The sequence below is a fragment of the Canis lupus genome, chromosome 30 (genome assembly GCF_048164855.1).
Source record: "Canis lupus baileyi chromosome 30, mCanLup2.hap1, whole genome shotgun sequence".
Lineage (NCBI taxonomy): Eukaryota > Metazoa > Chordata > Mammalia > Carnivora > Canidae > Canis > Canis lupus.
The window spans coordinates 36,525,282-36,552,767 of NC_132867.1; the positions used below are offsets into that span (position 1 = coordinate 36,525,282).

The following is a 27,486-nucleotide window of genomic DNA, read 5'->3' on the forward strand; positions in this document are numbered from 1 at the left end:
GCTGACACCAAGAGTCTGATACTTAGATGACTGAACCACCCAGCCCCCCTACCCCTGACTCCAATTTTATTTTGATTGAGAAACTGATGTAGCAGAGGAAAAGAGTGGGGATGCTGTGGGAGTGAGGGTTCACAGTAAGGGGGGTAACTGTACCAGTGGAAAGGAACACTTCCAGTGTTCACGGGATGAGCCTATGTCGCTGGTGGTCTGCCCAGATCCCCCCCTCCCCCCGCCCAGATCTCTTTCCCTGCTCCTGGGTGTGCATTCCCCATCTTCCAGGTGTACTACTTCTGATGCCTTGCAGCTGCTACCCCTGACCTCCCACCTCTTCATAAGCCTGCCCCTGTGCTACCGGAGCCACTTCCTTGTGGATACAGAAAGCCAGAGCACCAGGACAGCTGGATGCCCCATTGGCCCTTCTACTCCTGGCAAAGGTGGCTGGGCAGGAGCAAGGCAGTCCAGCTCTCACATCTAATATGCGACTTTCACTCCAAAACTCCCTCCAGATTCAGGCAGGGAACTGGCCTGAACTTAAAATTGCCCTCTTAACTTCATTCCCTCCCCTGCTTGCCCCACCTCCTCTCCCTCAGATTTCTCCCAGGAGCACTTTAATAAATTGCACATGCATCTTTGTCGCAACAGCTGCTTCTAGAGAGCCACTCCAAGACAAGATTTCAACATTGTGGCTTCCTGACACAAGCCTCCCCCTGGCAAGGTCAAAGGCAAGCAGGCCCCCAGGTCTGGCTTTGCAGAGTCTTGAAAGGATTGAGGTGGGCATTCTTCATTCTCCACGGCTCACCTACATTCCTGGGGGATGTTTGACATGCCTCTGGGCCAGGGGCTATGAGCGCAAATGAGGCACCCGACCAAGTCCTGCCTGGCCTGTGGGGGACACTTGAAGCCCCTGGGGTCATAAGCGGCTTCCAGGAAGTTTTAAAAACTGACATAATCCTCCGTAAATAGTCCCATATCTAAAGCAACTTAAATAGGTAAAAATGTACTTTTTTCCTCTTATCACACTTGAAGGTTTTTTATGTCTCAATTTAAGCCAAGATGAGAATTGGAAGCACTACAGCTTTTTTTTTTCTTCTTCTTCTTCTTCTTTTTTGGAAATTTTTCTTGGGAAATGGCTCTCTCAGAAGAGCTGGTTCTTGTGATCTTTTCTGTCCAGTTTTCAGACATCATTTAAAACTTTGGATAAAAATTCAGACTTTAGATGTATACTCTATTAAAATTTGACACATATAAGAGTCTTGCTTTCAATTAACTAGGAAGGAAGGAAAGAAGAAAGAGTTACGGAATACTCCTTCATGTTTGTTTTTTATTTTAGGCTAAAAGATCAGTAACATCGACCATCTTCAGTTACAAGATGATTAGCTATGTTTTTTTGAAGTAATCTGATTGTAGATTCTGATAGAAGTGGGTTGCAAAGCAGATTTCACTCACTGTATGGGAGGGAGACTGGTGACACAAAATGCTTTTGTCAAGATTAGTAATTTGTCTCGTTTCTCTCCCTCATTTAGCACTGGAAATACTTAGATCATTCAATTACTGGAGCGTGCCAAGGAGTCTGTCCCCTGCGACAGAAATCTCGTAGATACTTTTCTAGAGCTATCGCACACACATCTCATCACTTTATCATGCATTTATAATGCCTTATGTCCTTTTGTGAATTGTTACAGCTACAACCTCCATATCTGATAGTTGATGTGTAGCCCCAAAGGAAAATGAACAAAAACAGGTGGACACCGCCAACATGAAGCATATTGTCTTAACCTTTAAATCTTTCCATGTTTTCATACTATTTTGAACTCCTTTTCTTCTTTCATCATTTTTAAGAGCGTGTTATTAAGGAATACGAGCTCTGCTGTGTATGGTCCTGCAAGATCTAAAACTTGCCAGAGTATTAGACTGTGATTATCATTCAGGTAGTGTATGAATTGATATTCAAAGGGATTGACACATGCATATGTATGTCCACAACAGACGAATTTGAGAAAAATGTAGCCTAATGAAGAATGCATGAGGAGAGTTGTTTTGAGCCTCACTCCCTTCCAGCTCTGTGACTCTGAGCACGTCACTTAACCTCTCTGACTTCCACTTCCTGGCCCTGAAACTAATCGTGCCTTTTTGGTCTGAGCACCAAATTAATAACATATCTGAACGAACTTTATACATTGAGAAACAGTATTCGAATGTTACTTTACTAATTAAAGCTGGCCCTGGGAATATTCATTAAAAGTAAGAAAATAAGAATTAAATTTCAATTGTGACAAGCCGCACTGTCTATTCATAATCTTTTATCAAGCTACCTGACGATTAATTGTTTGAGGGACTATGATGTGCCAGGTGTCCCTCAACAGACACATAGTGCACAAGACAGGTGTGGTCAAGCACTAAACGAAATCGACAGCAAATGATAAAGAGTCAGGACAATTTAGACAGTGCTAAGTGGCATACAGAATAAAAGGGAGAACTAGGCATCCAGTTGGGTTGGGGCTGTATGAGATGGGGGGCCTGGGTCCCCTGAGAAGGTGCCACGGGGCTAAGTCTTGACCAGAATCGGCTGGGTGAATGAAGATCTGAGGGAGAACATTCCAGGCCAGTGGGACAGCCTGCGCAAACCACTTGACGTAGGATACGGTCAGGCCTTGAAGCTGGGTTTTCCACTTGCTATTTTGCACTTCTGTGTTTCCCTGTTCTATGTGGGGCTTTCATCACATCCTCCTCTGATATGTGTCTGATTCTACGGTCTGGAGTAGGATCACCAGCTTGAAGACATCTGCACTCCCTCATGTCTTCTTCATCCCCTCCAGTTCTGAGGCCCCAGGAGAGCCCAGCATCTTCTCTGAGGAGCCACCCTACTTTCGCAGGCTGAAAAGGCCTCTGCTCCCTGGGAAAGAGGACAAAAGGGAAGGATGATGCATCATTCCCACTGGGGAATCAGAAAAAGGGCATGATTTACACCAAGGCTTGGAGTCAAGGAAGGTGGTAGGGTAAAGTAGGCAGTTTCAGGCTTTCCCCCTTAAAAAAAAAATAACCCCTCATCCCTTCCTGCCCCCATTTATTCGAGCCCCCTGAAAAGCAAGAGCTGCATCCAGCATGAAGTGGAGGAGATGCATAGGAGTGGACCCAGGATGCAGGGGAGGGGATGTACCATTTGCTACCAACAAATCAGTCGGGTCATCTAGTCTTCCCTCCAGCTTAAGGCACCTGCAGAGCCCTGGCCCTGCCGAGGTGCTTGTACAGGGGACATGTGAGTGCATCATCATCATTTTGTGACAGAGAGCCTTCACTTCCCTTGACAGCATTGCCTGTGACCCGTGCGGGGGAGCTCACTGGGGAAGGCACCTGCGGGAAAGCCATCCTGTCTCTTAGGGCTTCCCCGAGCTCCATGTGCACTCTGGCCCCAGAAGTTTGGTGACCCTGACGGGCCTCGGACGGGCCTCCCTGGCATGATGGCCACAAGAAATGACTTGGCATAGGAAGAACATACAACACTATTCCAGAAAGAAACCTTGCCTCCACTTCCAGAGACTGAGACCTCCCTTTAGACTTCTGCCTCAAGGATGAAGTCTGGCCGTTTCTCATAAAAGCACCGGACACTGGGCACAAATGCTGGAAACCAGATTCCAACACGGAGCCTCAATCCGAGCTTCCGTGATCCCAAAGAACTCGATTTTACCCACATCTATGCAACTTCTTTAAGCTTTTTTTGGTTAGGGAAAACAGAGGCTCCAGGGAGATTGAGCTAAAAACACAAGAGTTTTCCTCTGTGACATTTTGCTTATGTACATTCGATATATGTATCATCTGTATGGGTTTGTTCTGCTTTTCCCAAGAGGCAGGGATTCTGTTAACATTCATTTGCAGTGGGGAGAGGGACGAGGAGGAGGGAACATGGGATGTCGGAGAGCTGGTTAGCAGAGATGTTAACTGGTTATTTATTTATGGTTTATTTAGGCAAAGGGGCCTTTAAAAAAGGCTTTGATAAGAGTGGCCAAAGTTTCTTCAAAGATTAACTGGCCCCTTGTCTTTAAAAGGGAATCAGTTTTCTTTCCTACAGGTGTTCGGGGAGCTCAGGACCCGGTGTCCACTAGAATCTTTTGCTGGTCTGTAGATTTCCTTAAGGCACACTGCTGACATCATGGAGCCCTCTCTCCCTCTCCCCCTCCCTCCTCCCTCCTCGTCCCTCCTCCCTCTGCTCAATCTCTCCCAATCTCTTTCCTCCTCTCTTCAGTTCCTTCAGGTAAATCCTACTCCAACTTGTACCAACTTGTTTTTGACTGACAGCGAACGGCGAGAGACTTTTCTTCACTTTGAGAGAACCTAAACACCTATCTTTCCCAAGGCAACCTGCATCGCCTGGACATTTCTTTGCCGGGGTCATCACTTCCCATCCAGGCAGGAGTCTGGTGCATCCGCGTCTCTGCAGGTAAGAGGTACGCGCTTCGGTCAACCCCGCAGCACTGAGCCCGGCTGGAGAGGTTTCTGAACAAACTTTGCTCCAAAGCAATGAACGAGGGGTGATTCTCTTAAAACTCCCTTAAATCATTCAAAACTTCCAAGCTTATCTGGGGGAACTTTACAAGGGCTGTTTGCATGTGGAGAACGGGTTTTTTACTTAATGATGGGGCAAAAAAAAAAAAAAAGTGCTTTATTCTTGCCTGTGAAACAATATCCAGATGTTGTCTTGTTTGCTGTGGGTGTAAGTGATCTAGGTGGAGGGAAGGAGGGACTCCCAGACTTCTCCTTGCAAGGGTTTTCCTCTCGCAGTGGCTGTCAGAGCAAGTTTGTTACTGATTTTTCAGTGATTATAGAGTTCTTGGGTCTTTTTCTGGCAGTCAGTCTCCTTTGTCCGGGGAGAAGGCAGTCCAGGTTGCCGTAAGGCGAAACCTCAGCGGAATATTTTTAAATCTGTTACCTATGCTTAGGAAGGGGGAAAAAAAGTTACGTAAGTTTTCCACGGTAGGTGGAAGGAAGGTAAACAATTCTGACTTTGGAAATATTATGAACCTTTGTTCACAACCCGTGGGGAAGCGGGTCTCAGAACCTGTGTGTGATCGCCTGTAAGTTTCGACTGCTCGCAGCCGAGAAATGTTCCTCTCAGTGGCACTTCCACGCTGCTCCCGGGAAGTAGGTTTTTGTTTGTCTGTTTTTTTTTTTGTTTTGTTTTGTTTTTATCTCCTCTCTGTACTTCCGCATGTAGTCGCCTGAAGGAAGTAAGAATCTGTCATTGGGTGAGGTGTTTCTTGACCTCCCAACTCCCAAAAGCCACGGGTTAGGACACTGTCGACCAATGCAGTGGCCACCTGGGGGAATTAAAGACCAGGATGACTCGTGCCACTCGGTTCACACATGTAGGTTTAGTTCTTCGGAATGGAAAATATTTCGACTTTTTTCTTATTCTTTTTTTCTTTTTCTTTTTCCTTTTTTTCTTTGTTTTTTTTTTTGTTTTATTTTTTATTTTTTAATTTTTTTATCGGAGTTCAATTTGCCAACCTATAGCATAACCCCCAGTGCTCATCCCGCCAAGTGCCCCCCTAAGTGCCCGTCACCCAGTCACCCTGTCCCCCCGCCCACCTCCCCTTCCACTACCCCTTGTTCGTTTCCCAGAGTTAGGTGTGTCTCATGTTTTGTCACCCTCTCTGATATTTTCACTCATTTTCTCTTCTGTCCCCTTTATTCCCTTTCACTATTTTTTATACTCCCCAAATGAATGAGACGTATCATGTTTGTCCTTCTCTGATTGACTTACTTCACTCAGCATAATACCCTCCAGGTCCATCCACCTCAAAGCAAATGGTGGGTATTTGTCGTTTCTAATGGCTGTTTTTTTTTTTCCTTTTTCTTTTTTTTTTTTTTACCTAAAGGAAGAATCTTGAAAACTAAAATGGCAAATGATCTGTAAAGTCCTTTCCTGCCTGGAAGCCCCAGAGTCACACTCATGCACACGCGCGATCGACTGTTATCCCAGACCCCTACCTTGCGTTGTCCCCTCTCGTAAATGCTTGGACAACAATAGCCTTAGGTGACACGTCCTCTCCATTTCTTTTTTTTTTATTTATTTTTATTTATTTATTTATTTATTTTTGTCCTCTCCATTTCAAGTCCCCCTAAGCATCCAAAGAAAAGAGTCGCAGGGCACCTTCCGGGGACCGTGACCCACACAACAAGGCAGCACTTACCCCACACACGACTCCCTCGACTCTTTCTTCCCTGGGTTTTCAGGGTGTGTGTGGGTGGTGGTGGTGGTGGTGTTATTATTATTTTTTCCCCTCTTGTTTTGTGTTGCTTTGTTTAGCAGTTTCACTGCGTTTCTGGCTGGGAGTGTAATCCGTGCCGGTGCAGGGAGCCACCCAGGGGTCACGTGGCAAGTCTTCAGGAAAAGTTAGAGTAGGAGAGTTGAACCGGATCAGGTCCCTATCTCGGAAATGCTAATCAAATAACGGAGCTGACGTGTCTCAGCAAAGGCAGAAGTACCTTGTCTCAGCAAAGGCAGAAGTACCTTGGGGGTTGGTTAGGAAGGGGCTTGGTTGAATGCTGTGAATCTGGTTGTTTAAGGAAAACACATTTTTAAAAAAATATATTTTATTTGTTTATTCATGAGAGAGGCAGAGACACAGGCAGAGACACAGGCAGAGGGAGAAGCAGGCTCTGGGCAGGGAGCCCAGATGTGGGACTCGATCCCTGAACCCCTAGATCACGCCCTGGGCCAAAGGCAGACGCTCAACCACTTAGCCACCCAGGTGCCCCTAGCAGGTTCTTTCTTTTTTTATTTTATTTATTTATTCATGAGAGACACATGCAGAGAGAGAGAGAGAGAGAGGCAGAGACACAGGCAGAGGGAGAAGCAGGCTCCATGCAGGGAGCCCCATGTGGGACTCGATCCCCGGTCTCCCGGATCACACCCTGGGCTGCAGGCGTCACTAAACCGCTGAGCCACCCGGGCTGCCCAGGAAAACACATTTTTAAAAAGCCCTCCCACCCTCTCCCTACGGCTTCCTCCACCAACCGTTGTGGTCATTTTACGGAAAGTGCTATTTCCCCAATTTCCTCTCCTCACACTGCACACTGGTGCAGTCGGCTCGTTTTTTTTTTTGGGGGGGGGGTGGAAGAGAGCGAGACCCCAGGCTTCCCCCGCCAGCCGTCCTGAGAGCCAACAAAAGCAGGTCTGCGGGCTCCTGGATGCAGGGCTCAGCGGGCACACTTGGCTCTGCCCTTGCAGGAGGAAATCTGGGGAGGGCTGCGCTTTCTCGTTTTGGTGTGTGTATGTGTGTGTGTGTGTGTACACACGTGTGTAATTATCCACCTGACACACGGCCACATGCTCATACACGGAAAGCCACCGGTGTGTGGCACTGAACGAGCAGAGCGCAAACTTTTCCAGACTTAATCAGCAAGTGTCAAGCACTTGAAATATCCTTTCCTGCCTCACCCCCTCCTGGGTTAGAGACGGAGCAATCCTCTGACTTCCTCGCCTGCCCCACTTAGGAGCCCAGACTGTATTTTGCGGACTGTATTTGCGCGGTGGCCACATCTGAGTCTCCCAGCCCACCCAACAGTCCCCGGGGGGCGCCCCAAGCAGGACGGGGCCCAGATGGCGAGCCCCTGCGCAGGGCTCACAGCCTCCCTATCATTCTGATCATTGCCTGCAGTCTTCAATGTGTAAGTGACTCAGCTACTGTCTTTCCGCCTGCAACAACTGAAGCACGTCACGCTGGAGGAAACGAGGTGTCTCCACATGTGTTTTAATTTGTCTTTCAAGTCAGAGTGAGTTCACTCCAAAAAATAGTCAGGCAGCTATGGCAAGTGTTAATGTTAGTTTGTACACTTGCAAAGAAGAGGTTGTTGCGTGTTAGTGGATAAATGCAAGAGGCATTTAATACTAACCAAGCAGAGGTGATTATCCATCCTTCTCTCTCCCCTGCCCCTCACCTCCATCTCATAGGGGGGCCACCTAGGCAGTGGGGTTTTGGCTGCAGGTGGAGAGTGGGGTGCAGCAGGGCTGGGTAGAGGGGTTGCAGAAGAGCAAAGTGAACCAAGCCGGGCTGTGCTCTGTGTGTAAGGATGGAAGGCTCTGGAAGGGGACAGCTCCGACCCAACACACCTGGCTCTTTGCTGCTTGTTCAGGTAGCTTCCCTGTGCCAGTTTTACAGGCAGGTAAAAGGAATGGTGTGGCCAGAAACAAGCAGCCCTAGAAATGCCAAACCTTCCCTCAACTAAAGAAAAAAAAAAAAACAGGCAGCCTGCTTCTCCACCTTGAAAGGGAGAAATGAGGGCACAGAATGAGAGAAAATAATGTGTAATCTAAAAAAACAAACAATCTAAATAAAACAAGTTTTATTTTGTAAGTGTTACTTGGTTGAAATGAAAGGGGAAAAATGAGCAAATGCACATTCTTGCTGTAAGACAAGGCAAGAAACTGGAGTCTGACAAATGTGACAAAATATTCTCTGGGTTAATACAGACAAGGGTGAGGGCTTCTCCACTCGGTGTGATGCAGCTGGAGTCCACATAGGGATTCTTACCATATTTCTAGGGCTTTTTAGCCAAAAATATTTCTGTTCATTTCCTAGAAAAAATGTCATCAGACCTCACAAGGGGTCTGTGTACCTGTGTTCCCTTCAGTGGGCATGGTGCCTTAACAGGTGAAAAGATCAATATACCCATGGTCATAGCAGTTCAGTGTGACTCTAGAAGGTCCCATGGAGCCTGATTCCAGAATACAGTCTGTGCTTCTAGACCTAAAATCCTATAGCACAAAATGCCAGATATTTTAGTCATGGTATAGACACAAGTCAGGGCTGCCTGATAATGCTCACAGCATCGGACAGATGGTACACGAGGTGGACAAGATGGTGATTTGTGGTACAAAAACACTCTTGTTCATAGGAACCAACTAAGTGGAAGATCATGTCTATCCTGCCAGGGGACCGAGGACCCAGAGGAAATGTGGGAAAGAATTAGTAACAGAATAAGAACAGTTTTATTTTGTTCTTTCATTTGAGCCCTGCAGCTCAAATTTAGGGCAATCTAGATGCGTATCGATCCACAGTAAACAAAGCAAGCGATTCCTTCAGGGATGAGGACGGTGATATTTATCCAGAGCCACCGTGTTCCATTGGCCATTTATGCCCTCATCCAGGGTTCTGGGTTCTCAACCTGACATGTCCCTGGGATTACAGATCACCCTGAGGCCATTGAAATACACAGGGGACTCGGAGGGTGACTCCTGCAGTAGAGATCCAATCCTCAGGTTGTTTTGAGGACCCTGGTAGTCAAGTTTGGGTTTCAGTCCACATCCTATTTCAGCTGGGGTTGCCCCCATGTCAGGGTGATCACTATGAAAATTCTTGTGTGTTTTCTCCAGCACCAACACACAGGCTGATCAAGATCACATGGAGCTTGAAGAATATACAATTTGGAGGGCCCTTTTTAAGGAGAAGGAATGCAAAATCATGACTAGAAAATTAGGTACAAAGCTTTGGAGAGGGCTGGTCTAAGTATAAGCGAGGCTCCCTGAAGCTTGGTTTCATTACCTTCATGATCAATCCACGCTGTGTCATACATAATAAAGGCCCAATGCTTGTTTTGTGAAGGAATGGTTGCATTCACTTATGTAAATTTTAACTGCTGGCTGCCCTCTGAGTAACTGGAAAATGATAAGCAAAAATACCATCGTGCTTATACATATCTAATGATCGGTGGTGATATATGGAAAATTGATCTGGGCGATATGTAGAATGTTTCTCATTTCACTGGCAGGTTGCCGTGAAATGTAGATCCTTATGCTGTGGCCAAACCTTTAGGCCATAACTAGGCCCAAGGGCAAGATGCTATCAAAGTTCTGTTTTTCCTACAGCAGAATGTGTGGGCACTGAAATTAATGGTGCACTTTTTCCATTTGAAAGGCCCTCACTCAAGTTAAAACCAGAAGAACACCCTGCTAACCTAGGTTCTAGGCCTAGAATGAATTTAAAGGCATCAGGAATGTGCCTCTCTTCTAACAGACTAGAGGGTTTGCCCTGTGAAATGTCCATGTGTCTGGCAAGGGACAGCCTCTTTCCTCCTTTCTGTTAATGCTGTTTCCCACTCAGACAGCAGGGTAACAGAGCCATTTCTCGGTATGAATGCTTGCAAAACCCATGCATACCAGGTCAGGTAATGCACTCACTCAGCAATGTTTATGCCTTCAAACGTTGGCAGAGTGATATCTTGCTCCATCCTACTCCACCCTGCCAAAGAACACAAAGTCAGTTCCCCAAATCGGTCTTTCTTACTTCTTGAATTACCCTTTATTCCTATCTTTTAAGAACACATTTGAGAAGTTTATCCTTTGCTTTGAAACATCACGAAATTTGGCATCATCTGTACTCTTCCTAAAAACCCCATCCCAACATACCTGCTAGAGGCTGAAGAAAAATATATAAGCCCTGGAGCACCTTGTTCCTTTGCCTAGAATTCTCTAAATACTAAGGAATGAGAACCTGTTGGGTCTTCTTTATATTTTCAAAAGTCCATGGAAAGATTTTATATTTAAATGCAAGGAGAGTGTGCATTTAGATGCAACATTAATAATGAAACAGTGTAGGTATAGACAGAGTATTTCAGTGTTAACAACATCACGAAACAGTGGTGCTTTATTTTCAACATTTTGTCTTATTTAATGAATTTCAAATCTGTAATTTCCACCTGAGGTCCATATTAAAGATGAAACATCCCCCAACATTGCTGTCTAAACAGCATCAAAAAATGCTGTCATTTTTTACAAAAATGTTTATCTATTCATTTTTTAAAAAGACTTTTTAAAAATCATTTCTTTAAAAAGATCTATTCATTTTTTTAAAAAAGATTTTATCTATTCATTTGAGAGAGAGAGGGAGCAGAAAGAAAGAGAGCACAAGTGGGGGGAGGAGGAGCAAAGGGAGAAGTAGGCTCCCCACTAAGCAGGGAACTAGACTCAGGGTACTCAATTCCAGGACCCAGGGATCACGACCCGAGCAGAGGACAGACCAACTGAGCTACCCAGACACCCTGTGATGTTGGTCTTACCAACACTCCTTAACAAAGGAGTTGGGTATTATGTCACATGGCTCAATTGTTGTCAATGAGAATGCTGGGATAATCCGATCAAGAAAGACTCAGGGTTCCATTTCCTGATACCACAACCCACCTGGCTCTTATGGGCAGAAGAATTGGCTTCTCCCAGGCAGGCCATAGCTGCCTTGGGAGGTAAGGGGAAGTGAGGACACCACTCCAGGTCTCCATGACTCCATCACCTGGGAACTAGAGGAGACCCTTAGGTGCTGGCCTACTACTTCCTGGCCCAGGGTTCTGGGAGCAGGAGTGGTTCCCCTAGCCAAAAGGCAGGAGGGGGTATCCTGAACCACAATGGGACTTGATAGTAAAGCATCATCTGTCCTAGGACATTCTACTGGCAAGCAATGAGTCCTGAAGAGGGGTTCCATGTCATTCTTGCCCTACAAAAAATAAGGTGGCTTGTACTTAGATAGGAATCTATCATAGTCTATAACTCCCTCTTGGCCTTCACAATCATCATCAGCATGCTAAAACTCTGAGAAGTCCCACAGCAGAGGCATCCTTTGACTTTGACTCCCAAGTCGTAGAACCATGTTGGACTATAGAACTGCCTCCCACCTCCTCCTACTTCCTTACAGCTATTCTTTACTCCTTTGACTAATATTTCATGCAGCTTCACTGGGAACACCTTTTCAAACTCCAATCGGTATGGGGTGGCAAGGTGTCATGTTCTCCAAGAAAGAACATGTTGTAATGTTCATGTGCTACTTGGCTGTGGGTTGTACCTTCTGGACCTGAGCTGTCCTTGCAGGTGATTGGCCAGTTTCTGGGATTGTGACATGACCACAGACCAGTTTCTGGAATTGTGACATGACCACAGACCATTCTTAGTCATCCCCTAAGAATGTATTTACTTCTCACTTCTGTGAAAAGTACATCCATCTTATTCCCTAAGGATCTAAGTGGATTTACATTCCACTTATTCCCCAAGGATATAAGTGGATTTCCAAAGGCACATCCACATACCTTCACACAAATACAACATGACCATAAAAGTAGATGAGAAAGGAAAATACAGGTAAGCCTCAAAGAGGTAATTTGATTAAATCATTTGCTTCCTTTATGTGAGTTTCATCTATTTTTTAAAAACACAAACTAAATGTACACAGGCCCACAGCAGCAGAATCTTATTTGTTACTTCAGAATTAAATGTGAGTTTTAAATGCACCTTATATTTGAACCTGGAAATCAATCAGGGCCCTTGCTGTGTCTAGTCTTCTCATGTACCATATTTTATAATTCCTTTGAAAGACAATGTCTATTCTCCCTCTTGGGATTTTTTTTTTTGCATATCTATCTCTATAATTTAATTGTCTGTAAGTGAGGTGACAAACATTCTCCACTGGTTTAGACTCAGGTCTGGCACCAGCACCAGAAAGCCATCTAGGATCCACCACACCTGGGCTAGGAGCCCTCTGTCGACATCCCTCCCCACCCTGGATTAGCTGGTTCATCACACTTGGTCCCACATTACAAGAGCCCATCTACTCATCTCTCTCACCTACTGAATTGCAAGGTCCATGATGATGGAGATTTTACATGATTCTTCCTCTGTGCTCCCAGAGCTTGCCACAAATAATTCCTCAGGCGATGCTTTTTGAATCGACACGCATTGACACGAAGGTGGAATTTTTGCCATAATTACATCTTCAGTTGAACCACGACATGCATTTATGCCAACGGAGAACTTTTTATCCAAAGTGTTTTAAAAATACATGTATCTGAAAACTACCTACGGGTGCATTTTTTTTTCTCTTGGTGTACATTACAAAGTGATAGATCAACTGCTAGAATTGCTTAAGTGGGGTCATTATGGAAGGGAGACATATTTTTACGAGTTTCTACAGGGCACCCCATACCTGTTACAAAGTAGTTGAGTAAATTTTCCCCACACAGGGAAAATAGGCAGCATGCAAAGTATTTTGCAAAGAGGGAAACTGAAATAGAACTCCATGGCTTTGGCATGGGTCTGTGCACTGAAAGTTTGATCCTAGGGAAAGAAAGAAGAGGAGGCATTTGCTGCAATCCTGGGGAGGAAGAGGGTGATTTGATCCATGGTTTGGACAATCCAGGGAACCCGGCCGTATTGTCACATCATTCAAGTTGTCCTCAAGTGCTATGTTTTAGTCTGGCATGTGTTAGCATACCTATAGCAATGAGGTTATTTGGGTTCCAATGTGCTTTAAATTTTAAGTTGGAGAGAATTTTCTAAGATTTCCCATTTTAAGGATGAAAGGTGATAGGACTAAAACTTACAGGAACCACCTTTCTGTGATCACCATCAAATACATCTCACTCCGACCAAGAGCAGCCTGTGCCAGTACACAGTGTTTCAGAGTCCAAGGCTGTGTGAGCATATATATATATTTAAAAATACATTTTATAATGATGGATATTAGCTTGTGTAGTCCAGTCTCTTGGGGGATGTTCTCTAAACTATCCTTTATGTAACACACCTCATTTAGTTTTCAATATCTGAAGAAATGGCCTATGACGTACCAGCCCTAAAGTGGGTGGAAATTAATATTTAATGAGTTTTTAATCAAATCCAAACAGGATTTTGGATATTTGGATTCCAGCCCTGATCCCCTTCGTCCTGCACATGTGTGTGGGTAGCTTGCTCGGCAGGAGGCTGGGTGGCTGTGGGAGAAGACTCAGTCCTTGATCTCAAGGAGCCCCCAGTCTGCTTCTGTGAGGATGTGTGGGTAGGAACAGAGGTGGAGAAATAGTAAAAAAACACTCAAAGAGCGGAACATCTGTGGTGCCAGGAAGAACACGAGAACTGCACGAGGAGCCATGGTAAACAGCTGGAGATAGTCAAGAGATAAGACCAGATATGTTTGGGACAGTAAGGAAAGGCCTGGGGCATTCCAGAGAGTACTAAAGAATGAATAAGACTTTGAAAGTCAGGATGGGAGGAGAAGCCATCAGAGTCAGAGGATAGCAGGTGCCCCAGCGAGGGAATGAAGGGGCAGTGCTGGCAGTAGTCAAGGTGAGGTTGAGTGCTCACCAAAGGCCACTAGGTTCTAGACCCACCTTAATCCTGACAACTATCTATCCTATCTGGCAGGCTGTATTATGGGCCTTGTTTTCAAGAGGAGGAAAGCAGGGTGCAGACGTTATGTAACTTGCTTCAGAAGGGGTGAAGTCATCTTTGAAGTAGGGTCATTGGCCTCTGGAGACCACCTCCTTAAATGCTGTGCCTCTGGAAATGAGACTCAAGGGTAGGCTGGTTGCCAAAGACTGTTTTTGGGGTTCAGTTTGGTAAGCAGTGAGGAGTCACTTTGAAGGTTTTGGTTTGGGGGCTCCTGAGCTGCACTTTAAAGGAATGAAGGCCACGTGACTGGCCGGAAGGATGTTTTGAGAGGCTGAAGACGTGGAGCCCAAAGTGACAGCAGAAGGGGAAAGGAAAGCACTCGCAAGGTGCATTAAATGGTGGAGTCTCTGGGTTCCCACTAGATTAAGCAGGAGGTAAGGATTTTACAGTCAGGTGTCAAATTGAGGATGCTGTTGCTTGGAACCAAAAGTCAGGAGAAGTAACTTCATTTAGGGGGAATGAATAGTATGATTTCTGTTTGGCACAAGTCAGTTCTGGGCAGTTCTCTAGGAAAGGTGTCCCATGGGATGTTGGAAGCACAGAGTAGATCTGAGAGGAAGTGCTGTTGGTCAGCAGCAGTTAATGTAATGGGACCAGTCATGGTCAAGAAGGTCAGGTGGAGGACACAAGAGACAGTATAAAAAGAAATAAAGGAGGATGAGCAACCTACCTTGGGGAACATAACTGGTGGGGGCCCGAGGTTGAGAAAAGGGAAAGTCTACCGTGCAGAAAGAGAACAAATCATCAGAGAAGCAGATAGAGGACCAAAGCAGCAATGGGCAGTAGGAATTTTCTGGAGACGCTCTTACTGATACCACCTTGACTCATTTATCAGAGTAGGTGAGAAGCAGGTTTGGAAGTTGAGGGAAAGAAGCTGCAGGTGGTCTGATGGTGCCAACAAGAAAAGAGAGTAGAGAGGGCTTGGTGGCCTCTTCCCAACTCCACAAGAGATAAAAAAAATCAGACGATTGAGAGATTATCGTTTGGCTGGCAAGTCAGAGTCCTCAGAGGTTCTTCTGAGCCTGCTCTTGGTGAAAGTTTCCTTCCCTCCATGCTCCAATCTGTGGGTGGCTACCCATGCCTTTCCTCCTGAAACCTAACCAAGTGATTCAATAAATTAACCTCCATCACAATTTTAAAAGTATAGGCTTAGGGTGGAGCAGAGCTTACATGTACCCCTGAAGGAAGATTCTAGCAACTCAAGCCCTTTCACACCTGGGTGAATACCTGGCTTTTGCAAGTTACCAGCTTCAGTTCTCCCGAGACACTCTGGATAAACGACAAGTCCATTCTTGAATGTGTTTCCAGTAAAAGGGGAAAGATAATGCAGTGTCCAAATTTGCTAATTACTGCAATGATTAAAGCAAGACTTTTCAAGTCTATTCTTTCATAAGATCAGCGACCTTTTGAACACAAGCAGGATCTGACAAAGACCGTCATAAGGAGGGAAAGAGAATGAGCAAGCAATGCCAGTTCCCTCAGAACAATTAGTTGCTGTTGGCATTGAACCTACAGCTTAAAGTTTGTTTTGCTGGGACTACTTTCTGGTTTCTTGGTGCTGTGCTGTGATTAAACAAAACTCAGCAAGACATAAATGCTATATATTATAGTCATTTTGAAAAATATATAGGTGGATTAAAAGAATGGAAACTTTCATTTTCTTAGCAAAAGTCAAGTCAATACTATTTCGGAAACTTCTGGATAGGAGAACATACATATGTGGTAAGATTTCTTGAAGTCCTGCAGAAACGAAAGATGAGCGAGAAAAAGCCCCTGGTAGGTAGTGGTGGAAGCTGCCACTCTGTTAAGAGAGACAGGCTGATCTCATGACAAGAGACTTTGGACTTTGGAAGCCAGCATTCCTGGATGTGAATTCCAGGCATGCAATCGCAGCCACAGAGCCCTTGAGTAAGGCACATGGACGTTTGAGCCTCGGTGTCTTTGCACATTTGGGGGCACATGGGAAGCCATCAATCTGTAAAGACTGGTTCCTTCTGTTCCCATTCAAGATTCCCCACCTCCCGCGTGGATTTTCCAGCATCACCCCTGCCCCAACCCAAGGTGAACACAGGCTTTTCTTTAAGGTGGCTGGAGAGAGGAGAGAAATTGAGTAGATCTGAGGGTGGAAGCCCGGGCTGTGTGATCCTCTGCTAGTTATCTAACTTCTCAGTTTCTCATCTGTAAACTTAGAGGGATTCCTGCCACAGGGAAACCAGGGAGTTAAAGGAGATGCTTTTTGTGAAAATGTCAGGAAGGCTCTTCTGGCTTCTAGGAATTAATAGATAACGACCATTCTCCAAATGACCAAAATGAGCTTGCTTTCCTCCCTAAGGACTTAACTCCCTCCTTATACAGTTCTGTTTTTCAAAAACTTACTTTGTAAGGAAACTCAGAATTCCAGAATCTAGCTCACCACTCTTACAAAAATCTTCAAATGAATTTTCTTATTCTTTTACTTATAAAAGGGATTATACCCCTATAGCTACTCATACCTTGATAAACAAGATTTAGATTTGGTAGAGGCTGATTTACTGGGTGGTTCTTAATGCAGATTCAATCAGAAAATATACCCTCATAATTATTTTTTGACATTCTTCTTTCTTTGTTTTTTTTTTTTTTCTGTCAAAACCACATAGAAACGTTAAAAAGGTAACTTTCTCCTAGGTTTTATAAGGAGAGGAGAGTGACAAAGAGAAATACTATGAACTTGGCATACAAATGAAGCATGCTCTGGAATTTGGGTGGGTCTAGGAAAAAGTACAGACTTCAGTGGAAAACATACATGGGTGTGTGAGAAATCCCTGTAAACTATAAATTGAGTGCATACTGCACAGGCTGGTATGGAAAGCAACCACAGTGCTCTCTAAAATAAGGGGAAGGGAGACAGAAAGGAAGCTTGGCACCAAAACACCAGGTGTCCCTGGCAGTCGGGGAGGTTTGCAGTTAGGGACAGTCTTGCCCAGACTTATGGAACCTGACTGTCAAAAGCATCGACCAGGGTGTCTGTTAGCCAACATTCTCCATCACTGACCTCAGTTTCTCAACTCTCCTCCCCCACCTCTCCTTACCAAGGTCCCCTATTCAGTTCCTCTGGATTTGTCCTCATCTCATTGCCTTTGCCCACATGATTTCTTTCCTCGAAGCTGCTAATCGTTGCCATTCCAGTCTTGTGATCCACCCTCAACACTTTCCTTCAAGGCCCAATAGGCTTGGCTTTCCCTTCCATGGAGCCTCATCACATTTGGACTCCCTGAATTTCCTTTTCTCTAGACAGAACCAGACCTAGAATGTGTCTGTGCCATGAAGACCTTTTCATACATTGGGTCCCCGTGTGGGCATCTGTTCAGTACAGGTGTCATCATCCCTTGCCCCAATCAGATAATGAGCCCCTGGTGGTGGTGGTGGGAGGAACGTCTCATTTGACCCAGTGACAGACAGCTACCCTTCTCAGAGTCCTGCTTTGCACCCTAAGTTGGATGAAGTCAGCTAGCCATTTGTGTTTCTATTCTAATGCAAGGTAAGCTTTATCATCTCCCTTGTTTGAAAGGAGGACGCTGAAAACCAGGAAGCATGGATACTTGTCCAAAGTCACCAGCTCAAGTACCTTCCACAGGGCATCTTCCTTTGTCCTCAGGATGTGCCCATCAGGTTGGCCTTGGCACAAGCTTTTAGACTTTAAGGACTGCCCCCACTGTCATACCAGGAGACTGAGATTTAGGGTTCCAACCCTATATCTTTCCACTATATCATGTTCCTTTCCTATCAGCAAAACGATCAAGACAAAGCTGAGCATGGAATAATATTGAATGCATATGTGATCATTCATCCGGTTTTGTCAAGACCAAGGGAAGATAACAAAATTCTGTAAATTGGACCAGAGTATGTGTGTGTTTGTATATATGTAAGTGTGTACAGAAAGAGAGAGAGGTCAGGTTTAACACAGGTAAGCAATTCCTACTGTCCCTAAACTGTTGATGTTTGTCAGTAGTTCCTTCCCAGAACTGTTATTCCTAAGGTTGATCCTATAAGGAAAATCCCTGAGGACTGAGCTGAGCACCATTTTGGTTATTTTTCTAGTCAGAAAGCAATAAGCCTGTGTGCTATGCTGCTTATACTCTATAATCGTCTACACCCAAGTTTACCTCATCTGTAAACTTAGAGGGATTTCTGCCACAGGGAAACCAGGGAGTTAAAGGAGATGCTTTTTGTGAAAATGTCAGGAAGGCATTGGCTTTGGGCCTGGTCATTATTATTCCATGCAGGTAGTCCACATCCTGTCCAGAGGTCATTATGGGAACAGATCAGCAGAGAAGAAATATCCGTAGAAATGCATGTGGAGGTCATCGAAAGTGAAGGTTCATGAGATCCATCCAGTCAGGGAAATTTCTATTGTGTTCCCATTTGTTTATAATAATTATCCACCACAAAGGGCTGCTTGGTAGCCCAGTGTTTTATTTTTTATTTATTTATTTTTTAAAAAGATTGATTGATTGATTGATTGATTGATTTATGATAGACATAGAGAGAGAGGCAGAGACACAGGAGGAGGGAGAAGCAGGCTCCATGCTGGGAGCCTGACGTGGGACTTGATCTGGGGACTCCAGGATCACACCCTGGGCCAAAGGCAAGCGCTAAACTGCTGATCCACCCAGGGATCCCCTAGCCCAGTGTTTTAAAAACAAACTACAAAACCTGCGACCTAACACTAAGATCAGTCTCATGACAGAGAGTATGAAGCCCATGACAGCTTGGAGAGCTACTAAAATGTGATTCTTTTTCTTTTGTTTGTTTTAGATTTTATTTATTTATTTATTTGAGAGCAAGGGAGTGAGCATGAGCAGGGGGAGAAGCAGAGACAGAGGGAGAAGCAGACTCCCCACTGAGCAGGGAACCTGACTTGGGGCTCACTCCCAGGACCCTGAGATCATGATCACTTGAGCTGAAGGCAGATGCTTCACCGACTGAGCCACCCAGGTGTCCCCTAAAATGTGATTCTTGATCAGATAATTTTCCAAGGTTTCAGAGCCCTTTGGAGAGAATTCAGGAGAGAGAAAAAATTTCTAGTGTCTCCCAGCACCGATGAAGAATGAAAAAATGCTGTATTGCCTTCCAGGTAGTAGTTCTGCTTGGCAGTTTCTGTTGTCAAATAACTTAAAAAAATAGATATACTCTATGTTGGAAAATTGAATACAAATAAAAAATTAAAAAAAATAAAACAGCACAACTTCCCACTCCCCCAAAATAAAATATAGATACCTTTTTTGGCAAAGGGGCTGTCATTTACCCATAAAAACCAAAGTCCTGTGCTGGCCATCCTTGTGGCCCAAGGGCTCTACTGTTCATCCACCATGGAAGTGGGTGAGGAGGGCTCAAATGCTTGGCTTCACCTTCTGGGGTAGAGGGCAAGTTCCCACCCATTTTAGCTATCACATGAGCATGTAGCCTAAGATTGGACTGCACACACCCTCCCAGTGCCCCAGGATTCTTTCCTGCAGAGCCAGGCCCCCTCATTACTGCCCTGGATCTCTGGGACCTTCAGTTGAGTTGGGCCCCAGCACCTGGACTTGAGGTAAGACCCCCAGAGTGCTTCCTGCTGGTCACACAGGGTGGTACAGAAGGAAGGGAAAAATAAAACACCGAAACCTCAAAACACCAGGGAATTTCTGGAAGGTCCAACCAAAATGATTCATCTTGACCTCAGGCATGATTTTTTTTCCCTACTCTCTATTTCATTTCCACTAGTATGTATCTTACTGATTTGAAGAAAACTTCTACTTTTGGCATTTCTAGTGCTTAAATATGAATAAGCATGACTGTATGAGATTGCAAATAATATACAGCATTAACTTTATTAGGAAAAAGAGCAATTAATACTTGTAACCTATACTGTTAAGATTGAAACCCCAGTGTGTGTGAACAAAGGCTTTGGGTATAAAACTCTCAGTAATGCATCAAATATGATTCTAAACATAGCAATTAGCTATTAATTCAGATTAAATGCACAAATAAATAACTTGCAGAATTAGTCACTAAGATCTTAGTGACATGGTATATGATAAATGCAGCTATGTGAACAAGCACACATCCCTAGGTTTATTTCTTTCAATATCATGTACCATATTACTCATAAACTGCATTGCATGTGAAAACTGATGTTTAAATTATTAAATTAAAAATAAATAAATAAAATAAAATAAAATATTAAATGATTGTAGCTAGCTAGTAGCCTAGTTATCCTTACTGGTTGTTCAGTTGATCACATTTTACCTTAGGTCTTTACGACCTACTTAAGGCCTGATTAACTCTTGTTCACATTTTTTGAGAGCGAGAAAGAGCCTACATATATTGCTGTGAATACATCTTAGCTCTGAGAGATGACTCACTTGTGTGTAACTTTATTTAATATCCCTAGCTATTCATTCTGGTCCTGGAAAATCTCCTTTTTATTTCTTTCTTTTTCTTTCTTCCTTCTTCCTTCCCTCCTCCTATCTTCCTTCTTTCCTTTCTTTCTTGCTTTTTTTAAACCACTGTCTGTCTCCCTCTTTTCCCCAATATTAACAAAGCAACTTCCCCAGCTTGCAAATATTAGAACCTATTCATCTCTAATAATTTTCAAGTCAGTCTGTTCCAACGTCCTATAGATAAATTATCAGTTACTCATGACACCTGAGATCTCTCCCACCAGAATTTAGGTTGTGTGTTTTCAGAGGGCCATTTATTTTTAAAACCAGCATGGTCCATAAGGCCAAGGGCTTTGTTCACCAGAGCTCTGTTGGCCCTACAGCCGCATTGTTGAGCACCAATAGTTACACATTCAATGTATACGTTAAAGAAGTAAATGAAGTTTCAGAATTTCGCATGCACTCTGATGTTCACCGCTGCCCATGCTGAAGAGAGCTTGGAGACCATTTCGTCCAACCCTCTCATTTTACAGATGAGGAAAACAGGCCTAATTGATAGCTGGCAATACTAAATTATAGCCCTTCTAAAACTCAATAGCAGAGTTAGTAGGCTTCTTAATGTGCTCAATTACCATATGGATCCCACGAGCTGATGAGTGTGCTGTGACCTTGAGCATTTACATTCTGTGGTTTTCAGATGTTTATGTTTCTAACGTGGTATTTGTAATCCCAAGGCCCGGTAACCTTTACCATGAAGGTCTTGCCAGTCCCCAGCTCTGGGCACCTCCCCTCTTCCATACTCAGCCAGGGCTCCCAGGCTGCCCAGTATCGGCAAAGTCACAGCAGGTGCAGCCTAGAGACCAGGTCCTGTGTGAGGGGCTCACAGGCCCTGTGGCTGGTTGAACTCCTTTCTTTATCCCCTGTCTCCTCTCCTGGCTTCTCAGGAACTAGCTCAGATCCTTCCACATCCTTCAGCCCTGCTCATGTTACCCCAAAGGACCATACCATCATTCCCTGGATGAAGAGCACAGTTCATCAAATTTCATCCTCTATTCCTTAATATTTCTCTATAGCTCTTCCTATCTTTCTTCCCCTTCCCCTCAAATGGAACAGAAGTTTCATGAGAACAAGCACTTTGTTTGTACACTGGTATCCCCAGTGTCTGGAATAGTCTGGAAAGTAGTAGGTGCTCAATAAATACATGTGTAATGGAGATAACCTTTCTTCTTTCCTTCCTATCTTAGGGAAATAGGTGTCCCCTTCCTTTCTAGGACTCACCCCTGGGAGCATCAATGCCTCCTGAACAGTGTCTCTCTCAAATCTTTGACCTCTAGAACATGTCCTCTCTCCTGAAATCTTATTTCCTTAGTTGTCCCTTCTGATGAACCTATATGGCTGTCCAACAATCAGGTGGCACTTTCTCCAGCTGCTTTGCTTGAAAGTCTTCTCTCCTTCTTTTCAATGCAGGCAGTCTCCAAGATTCTGTCCTCAGCTGCCTTCTGCCCTTAGTGCTTTTCTTTTGTACAGATCTTATTGACTCATGTGGTTAACTCCTGCTCCTTGAGATGAGAGCCAACTTCACCATGTTGTCTTCAGTATTCTTTACTTTTCATGTAAATCCTCCTTTTTATCCGGGGACCAACCCCAGAGACCTGCCAGCTCCTGTTCCCCTGCCACTACTCTACCTCTAATAGGTGTGTGAAATTCACCTGTTGGTAGGCCAAGGTGGTGATGCCCTTGAGTTCATGTATTGCTTAGGTGAATAAAACAGCATCCTGAATAATGTCTCTGTAGCTACTCCCTCCATCTACACCTGTCTTGCTACTGGCTTCTCTTTACTTGTTGAAAGATCCATGGCCTTTTAAAATCTATTGCCAGTATAGCCTTAAATTTGTCCTCATACTAACTTTCTTGAGGTACCACAGTGATTCTCAACCATCAATACACAGTAGAAACAAATAGGGAATTTTGAAAAAGTACCAAAACTCAGGTTCCAAATAATATGTCCCTTCTTTCCCTTGTGTCTGATGAGCGGTTCTGATTCAATTGATATGTGGGGAAGCCAAGGTATTAGGGCACTTGAAAACTTCCCCAGATGTTTCTTAGATGCCAGCCACAGTGGAAAAGTATTGATATAACCTATGATCCAATCAAATGAATGTGCCCAAGAAAGTACTTTGCTACCACATCATACTTTCGCCTGGGCAATTCCCTTCACAGACAATTCTCTTTCTTCTATTTCCTCTTCCTATAGAAAATGCATGAAGGCTTCTGTGATTCTTTCAGTTGGAAAGAATCAATCCTTTCTTGAAAGTTTTTGTATGTTTCTATACGTTACATTCATCCATGTCAGCCGGGGAGATACTATGTTAAATAAGGACAATATAGAGTATGAGAATAAGAAAAAGTCCCTGTCTTTATACTGTTTACAGTCTCATGGGATAGGAGAAACACACGAGCCACTAAATAATATTAAGCCTTATGATAGAAGTCTAAAAGTGTCCACAAGATAGTGTTTAGCCATAATGGATTCTATTCTGCTTGGTGTTGCAACAATTCACGTATATGTCATCTCCCCTATTAGATGGTATCGTTTGAGGACCAGGACATCAGACATAAGACTGAATTTTCTTAGAGCTAAATGTTTGGTGAATGAGTGAGTGACCGAGTGAGTAAATTAGTAACATGTTGGCAATTAGGCAATAATGGAGAATAGTAGCAATTTCCAGGAAATAGTGGCCGAGATGGAGGGGTTGTCCCACTGGAATTTAAAAGCCACGTCATCATTTTAAATCCTAGGCTATGTATGAGTTTTACAGTTTTTCTCAAACATCCACTCCATAGTTTGTTTAAAATGCCAATAGGACTAACATTAGAAACTAGGTCTTATTTATCATGACTGAGAAGGGGGTAATGGTCTACCCAAAATAATACTTAGCTCTTTTGGCTTAAGAAGTAAATCCTAGAGATCAAATGTGGTGGCTTAATGGATGAAGAGAAGAACTAGAGGAGATTAGAAGGAATCTATTAGAAGGAATAGATCCCTATGGATCCATGAGCCTTCCCTCCATTCCTTCTAACCTTACCGTGGTCTTCAAGTTAAGTCCTTGGGCTTCTTAAAGATATTCTCGAGAAACCTGCTACATTGAATGAAGACAAATAGGATTTTGCAGCAATTTCCAGGCTAATGTTGTATGTGGGTGCATGTATGTGTGTATGCATGTGTGTGGGGTGGGCGAGGTAAATAAAGGAGGAACCAAAACACATGTGAAAGTAATTAGATTTCTTTAGTGGAAACCTCTAATCCCTTGAGTAACTACGGGTATGATTAATCATTCCTGAAAAAGGAAGCCATCCTCAGAGAGAAAAGCTGTATCTGAACATCTCTGTATTCTTTGAGGACACCTGTGAATCACAGCATAAGGGTCATCAGCAAAGGAAACTGAAATGGTCAGGCCAGCTTCCGGGAGCGTCTGAGTCAGGATGGTCAAAAGGAAATGTTCCTTAACCCAGAGAATTGCAGCATAGTGGAAAGTCGCTTCCCACAGAGGTGGAACAGTATGTAACTATAAGTTGCTTCAAAGAAAGAATTCAGAAAACTTCTTGTGTACTGATAAATGTGTTGAAACTGCTCATGTGTTTTGGGTGATCTTTGACCTTCACTCATTCTTTAATTTATAGATTGCTTATTAATCCATTTATTGGTTCATTTGTTGACTCATTTGTAGAGTGATGAATATGAATCATTAAAACTTTTGTTTTGAGCACCTTCTGGATGCCAGGGACTGTGTTACTGTGGGTACAAAGATGAACACCGCCAATCTTTGTTCTCAAGAAACTCACCAACTGGAAGAGGAGATGAATGCATTCAGAGACAATCATGGTGCTGGAGTGAGGGCATTATAGTTTGAGTTACAGTGGTGAAGGAGAGGCAGGGTCCTAAATGAACCCTTAGTGGGAGGAGTGAGCCAAGGGTACCATGGAGGTTCAGCTGAGAGATCTGGCACTAGGATAGGCTTTTCAGGCAGCCAAGATGCCAGGAACAAAGACAGGTAGAAAGATGTGGGGCATTATGCAGCCTGCACAGAAGTGAAAGCAACTCATCATCCCTGAAGCATGGGCAGTGGAGAGAACATCCAGAGATGTCACCAGCAGGATGAAGCCTTGAAAGGGCAGCAGAACTGGGGATGGACACAAGAATTATTCTGGAGGCAGAACTGAAGACAATGTGTTGTGGTCATAAAGGTAGGGGGGTAGGAAGGTGACCTGGCATCAAGCTTGGGTGAATGTGGAGCCACTCACAGAAAGGATACAGGAGTAGCAGCAGCATTGGAGTGGGAGGCTTCAAGGCAGTACAGCGCACAGGGAATGCTGACTTCGAGGACAGAATCCCTCCTGCATCTTCTGCAGGTAAATGAGGATATGTGTTACAGGGGACCGAGGCAAAGGCACTTTTTCTCCACTCAATTCATCAATACACCAATGCATAAGAGTGTTCATTTTGAGACCCATGGCTGCTTTCCCTAGCACTGCAAGAATCTAAGCTGCCTTTGCTTCCATCATCCATCCATCCATCCATCCATCCATCATCCATCCATCCATTCATCTATCAACACTAAACCCCTGCTAGAACCTTGGCATTGGCACATGCAATATAAGGTATGACAGCTTATATTCCAATGAAGGGCAATGGAATATGACACATAATGACCCGGATTTGGGGTCAGACAGACCAGGATCTAAATACTGCCACCACCACTGACTAGTCATATGGCCTTAGGCAATCTTTCTAACTTGTCTGAGACCCTTAATTTTTTTAAAGTTAAATTCAATTAGCCACCATATAGTGCATACTTAGTTTCAGATGTAGTGTTCAATAATTTTTCGGTTGTGTATAACACCTAGTGCTCATCACATCACGTACCCCCCTTAATGCCCATCACCCAGTTACTCCATCCCCTCCACCTCCCTCCCCTCCAACAATTCTCAGTTTGTTTCCTATAGTTAAGAGACTCATGGGTTTTCTCCCTCTCTGATGACTTTTCAGTTTTCCCTCCCCTACATTATGATCCTCTGCACTGTTTCTTATATTCCACATATGAGTGAAACCATATGATAATTGTCTTTCTCTGATTGACTTATTTTGCTCAGCATAATGCCCTCCAGTTCCATCCATGTCTATGTAAATGGTAAATAATTTCTGATGGCTGAGTAACATCCCATGGTATATATAGACCACGTCTTCTTTATCCATTCATCTGTCGATGGACATCTGGGCTCTTTCCACAGTTTCACTATTGTGGACATTGCTTCTATAAACATTGGGGTGTAGGGGTACCCCTTCAGATCACCAAATTTGTAATGGTTTGTATCTTTGGGGTAAATACCTAGTAGTACAATTGCTGGGTCATAAGGTAGCTCTATTTTTAACTTTTTGAAAAACCTCCATACTGTTCTCCAGAACAGCTGCATCAGTTTGCATTCCCACCAACAGTGTAAGAGGGTTCCTCTTTCTCTGCATCCTCACCAACATCTGTTGTTTCCTGTCTTGTTAATTTTAGCCATTCTGACTGGTATGAGGTGGGATCTCATTATGGTTTTGTTTTGTATATCCCTGTTGCTGAGTGATGTTGAGCATTTTTCATGTGTCTGTTGTGAGCCCTTTATTTTCACCAGAGTTCTACCAGAGTTACTGTCATTTGGAGTTAAGGAATAGGAAGTGCCAACACGGTGCTGGTCATGTGTATGTTCTCAGTTAATGGTTGTTGGTAACTTGGTAAGTGTTATTGCAATGAGATGTACATAAGGAAACAAACAATTCCACCACACCGAGGTAAATATTCCAAGAGACTGAAGCACAGGGACAGGGAAACATATAGGGAAATCACCGAACCCATGAGAACAGGGGAAGCACCTACCTAGAATGAACAGTGTCTCAAAGGTAGATATGAGAAAGCAGCCGAAGAAAGGGAGAGAGCTTTCTAGCAGATGGTCTGGCATGTTTGGAAGCATAGAATCAGTCAATAAAGGACCAACCCATTTGGGCAACTATGAGTCATTCAGCATGGCTTGCACAGGCTGCAGAGCGGCTGGTGCCAAGGCAGAGGTAGTGGGTGGCTCCTGAAGGGTGCACACACCATGCTCAGAAGGTCAGCAGCTCAGGCCTTGGTTTGTGGATAACCTGGGCCCCATAGCTGGGCAGTGGAGGAGCACTTTCAGAAGCTCTTAAAGGCTGTAGTGTGGGGAATACCTTAGAAGGACAGCCACTGGAGACAGGGACCTAGTTATGAGCCTGCTGTGGTCACCAGAGAAAGAAAGTATGTGCCTCTACACCAAGGTGGTGGTGGTGACAAGAGAGAAGGACACCTTTAAGGATATTGAGATAAACTAAAGGTATTCCAAACGTGGCTATGGGATGCAACACATTCTCCTTAGCTGAACTTTTTGTCCCTCCTCACAACCCCAAAACAACAAATTGGCTTTTCTCATTCCATGAGGGTCGTTTACCAATGATCACGAGGAAGTAAGAGATGGCACCCAGGGAGCACAGGGACCATTACCCAGCTTTGCAACTAGGGTCCCACTCTCAGTTCCACCCTCTGAAAATGGGATCTCTAGTGGAAAATAGGGCTGAAGACAGATTCAAGATAGAACACTGAATTGGCCAACTAGGTGTAATTTAGATGCCAATTCATGTCAAGTGGTCATTTAGAACTTAAAACTTTCTTTGTTGCCCCCTCCATGGTCCTTGTCAATCCCAAACATGTGCTCTTAGGCGCCGAGGTATTCCAGTCTGAGTTCTTTTGGGCTACATTATGTTTGTGTGTGATGTGAACCTAGACTCAGAGGAGGTATCATCCTAATTCAATCACACATCACTTTTCC

The 27,486-nt window shown here is 44.1% G+C and overlaps 1 protein-coding gene across 5 annotated transcripts in view; it reads left to right on the forward strand.

Annotated features, from left to right (window-relative positions):
- The window catches only part of KCNJ15 (potassium inwardly rectifying channel subfamily J member 15), a 78,603-nt gene that overhangs the window by 26,300 nt on the left and 24,817 nt on the right, over positions 1-27,486 (forward strand). Inside the window, exons 1-2 of one of the 5 annotated variants that reach the window (XM_072806971.1) lie at positions 3,979-4,112; positions 4,294-4,435. The exons of 1 other annotated variant lie outside the window; for it this stretch is intronic. The gene's annotated coding sequence lies outside the window, so the exon portion shown is untranslated. Of the gene's footprint in view, positions 1-3,978; positions 4,436-27,486 lie in introns of those variants that run through there. 3 more of the 5 variants (XM_072806969.1, XM_072806970.1, XM_072806967.1) reach the window with 3 other exon arrangements.